Source organism: Schistocerca gregaria, chromosome 7, assembly GCF_023897955.1.
Source record: "Schistocerca gregaria isolate iqSchGreg1 chromosome 7, iqSchGreg1.2, whole genome shotgun sequence".
Lineage (NCBI taxonomy): Eukaryota > Metazoa > Arthropoda > Insecta > Orthoptera > Acrididae > Schistocerca > Schistocerca gregaria.
Window position 1 is genome coordinate 36,105,167 of NC_064926.1, and position 4,499 is coordinate 36,109,665.

Here is a 4,499-nt window from a genome sequence, read left to right on the forward strand (position 1 = left end):
ATATACAGAGAAAATAATCAGTTGGCCTTTTTAATGGGTGCGATTCATGTTTGTTGCGCCAAATGTGTCATTATCTTTTAATAGTATAACGAGCGGTTTCACATCAAATTAATTACAACTGTGACAATCGGCATATCATGTGGATCAGGTGATATTAACATCGCAGCTATCAGCTGCCTTATCTCTTGCTCCAAGTCCATTCAAAGTAATTAAAGTTTATCGTAGTTGTTAACGCTAAAATTTTATCGTAATCTCATTGTATGTAGCGTCACAGCAATTGACCACTTTATCTCTTGCTTGAGAAAATATTTCGAATTTGATTATACTCGTCAAAAAATAATATAAGTTTCCTAAGTGAATTTTTGTTTTTGAGATTTGTCACATCTGAACACACTTTAATGTAACGGAAAGTAAAATCATAATTGTATTCTATATTAAGAAGGCCTTCAAAATATTATCTACTGCTTAAAGAAACTCCTTTGTTGTTTTGAGAAGTTGTAAACAATATTCAAATCGAACAGAACACTCAAATTTTGGAAGTTTTGCAGTTTCGAACTGCCCATAGTCGTTGATCGTAGAAGTCAGTCACGTCGCGAAAATTCTAAATTAACAATTAACTCAGTTTGCTAAAATTTATTTTGAGGGGAAGCTATCGACATCCCAACATATTCGAAGGGATATGTTAGAAATAACCCACAACCAGTCAACGCAGCCTCTTAGTACACATAGCAACAACAGATGCGTAACTCTTAAACAGGAAAACCAGTGGTCTGATAAGCACGACGATATCGCACAGTATAGACGCGGATTGAATTCATTTCAGCTGATTTTTAGTCTCTGTCTCACAGTCGATCGCGAATGTAACATGTATTCGAATAAAGTTTTCGTTATTTAAAGCACTGGTAACTTGGACAGTTGTTAAGTCCCAGTCATATGAGCCAATATCGCAAAATGTAATGTGACTTTGTGTGATGGATTTGCTTTCCAAAATTAAATGAGTGGACCTGAAAATTCCCATAGAATTTTATCCTGATGTAAATGCCCTTTTTTCTCTAATTATCATGACACAAAAAATAATTTTACAATGTGATCTGACTTCAGCAACAGTTTCAATCCAGGAAAGCTTCCTTAATGCAACAGTAGTTTGGTACTTGGAATTTCGTATTACTTAATAAGGCATATATTCCAAATCACAGAAGCTAACACGTGACCAATTAAACATTTCTTGAATTACACTCCTGGAAATGGAAAAAAGAACACATTGACACCGGTGTGTCAGACCCACCATACTTGCTCCGGGCACTGCGAGAGGGCTGTACAAGCAATGATCACACGCACGGCACAGCGGACACACCAGGAACCGCTGTGTTGGCCGTCGAATGGCGCTAGCTGCGCAGCATTTGTGCACTGCCGCCGTCAGTGTCAGCCTGTTTGCCGTGGCATACGGAGCTCCATCGCAGTCTTTAACACTGGTAGCATGCCGCGACAGCGTGGACGTGAACCGTATGTGCAGTTGACAGACTTTGAGCGAGGGCGTATAGTGTGCATGCGGGAGGCCGGGTGGACGTACCGCCGAATTGCTCAACACGTGGGGCGTGAGGTCTCCACAGTACATCGATGTTGTCGCCAGTGGTCGGTGGAAGGTGCACGTGCCCGTCGACCTGGGACCGGACCGCAGCGACGCACGGATGCACGACAAGACCGTAGGATCCTACGCAGTGGGGACCGCACCGCCACATCCCAGCAAATTAGGGACACGGTTGCTCCTGGGGTATCGGCGAGGACCATTCGCAACCGTCTCCATGAAGCTGGGCTACGGTCCCGCACACCGTTAGGCCGTCTTCCGCTCACGCCCCAACATCGTGCAGCCCGCCTCCAGTGGTGTCGCGACAGGCGTGAATGGAGGGACGAATGGAGACGTGTCGTCTTCAGCGATGAGAGTCGCTTCTGCCTTGGTGCCAATGATGGTCGTATGCGTGTTTGGCGCCGTGCAGGTGAGCGCCACAATCAGGACTGCATACGACCGAGGCACACAGGGCCAACACCCGGCATCATGGTGTGGGGAGCGATCTCCTACACTGGCCGTACACCTCTGGTGATCGTCGTGGGGACACTGAATAGTGCACGGTACATCCAAACCGTCATCGAACCCATCGTTCTACCATTCCTAGACCGGAAAGGGAACTTGCTGTTCCAACAGGACAATGCACGTCCGCATGTATCCCGTGCCACCCAACGTGCTCTAGAAGTTGTAAGTCAACTACCCTGGCCAGCAAGATTTCCGGATCTGTCCCCCATTGAGCATGTTTGGGAGTGGATGAAGCGTCGTCTCACGCGGTCTGCACGTACAGCACGAACGCTGGTCCAACTGAGGCGCCAGGTGGAAATGGCATGGCAAGCCGTTCCACAGGACTACATCCAGCATCTCTACGATCGTCTCCATGGGAGAATAGCAGCCTGCATTGCTGCGAAAGGTGGATATACACTGTACTAGTGCCGACATTGTGCACGCTCTGTTGCCTGTGTCTATGTGGCTGTGGTTCTGTCAGTGTGATCATGTGATGTATCTGACCCCAGGAATGTGTCAATAAAGTTTCTCCTTCCTGGGACAATGAATTCACGGTGTTCTTATTTCAATTTCCAGGAGTGTACGTACCACTGGGAAAACAACTGTACGGAGCACGCTATGCTCTTGCTTATAATCCAGAATACGCTTTCACAACATTGCTGATAACCCAAGCTTTCTACACAGATTGCATTGTACATATCACAGCCTTTGCTGATTGGAAGTTATCGACATAAATTTATCTTCTGGAATATGTAATGAAAATACTACAGTACTGGCAAGAACATCTAGCTTTTGAGAAATCGATGACGCGAAATAATTGTTTTTCAAGTAACGGCTGTTCTGATGGCAGAGAAACACAGTATTAATTAACATCATAGCATGATATAAATGCACCTCACTCCAGCTACTTCAAACACAAATTTCAGAGATTATTTTTTCGCGTTTAACTCCTAGAAGGCAGTATATGCCTGGGGGATACCCGTCCATTTTTGTTTTATTAGATAGTCTACACTGTTTGCGCTATTGGAGGGAATGTCTCTGTAGCTTCAGATAATTTCCGTGTCAGTCTTCTGATATAAGCCATTGTTAGTGGTGACGGTGAAACGCGAAGTAATAGTTGTTTTCTCAAATATTACGGTGTCTGTGAAAAACGTATTTCCAGTAAGGCATGCGAAGTTCAGAAGAACGCGAAATCCCGAAGATGGGCTAAAATTTAGAGACGCGCGAAATTTGGCACGTACTTCGATGCGAGATGCCTTTAATAGGTTCCACAACGAAACATTGTCTCGAAATTTGGTAGAAAATCTGAAGAAATTCTGGTCGTATGTAAAGTACACAAGCGGCAAGACGCAGTCAATACCTTCGCTGCGCAGGGCCGATGGTACTGTTATTGACGACTGTGCCGCTAAAGCGGAGTTATTGAACGCAGTTTTCCGAAATTCCTTCACCAGGGAAGACGAATGGAATATTCCACAATTTGAAACACGAACATCTTGTAGCATGAGTTTCTTAGAAGTAGATACCTTAGGGGTTGCGAAGCAACTCAAATCGCTTGATACGGGCAAGTCTTCAGGTCCAGATTGTATACCGATTAGGTTCCTTTCAGATTACGCTGATACTATAGCTCCCTACTTAGCACTCATATACAACCGCTTGCTCACCGATAGATCTGTACCTACAGATTGGAAAATTGCGCAGCTCGCACCAGTGTTCAAGAAGGGTAGTAGGAGTAATCGATTTAACTACAGACCTATATCATTGACGTCGGTTTGCAGTAGAGTTTTGGAGCATATACTGCATTCAAACATTATGAATCACTTCGAAGGGAACGATCTATTGACACGTAATCAGCATGGCTTCAGAAAACAGCGCTCTTGTGCAACGCAGCTAGCTCTTTATTCGCACGAAGTAATGGCCGCTATCGACAGGGGATCTCAAGTTGATTCCGTATTTCTAGATTTCCGGAAAGCTTTTGACACCGTTCCTCACAAGCGACTTCTAATCAAGCTGCGGAACTATGGGGTATCGCCTCAGTTGTGCGATTGGATTTGTGATTTCCTGTCAGGAAGGTCGCAGTTCGTAGTAATAGACGGCAAATCATCGAGTAAAACTGCAGTGATATCAGGTGTTCCCCAGGGAAGCGTCCTGGGACCTCTACTGTTCCTGATCTATATAAATGACCTGGGTGACAATCTGAGCAGTTCTCTTAGACTGTTCGCAGATGATGCTGTAATTTACCGTCTAGTAAGGTCATCCGAAGAGCAGTATCAGCTGCAAAGCGATTTAGAAAGGATTGGTGTATGGTGTGTCAGGTGGTAGTTGACGCTAAATAACGAAAAGTGTGAGATGATCCACATGAGTTCCAAAAGAAATCCGTTGGAATTCAATTACTCGATAAATAGTACAATTCTCAAGGCTGTCAATTCAACTA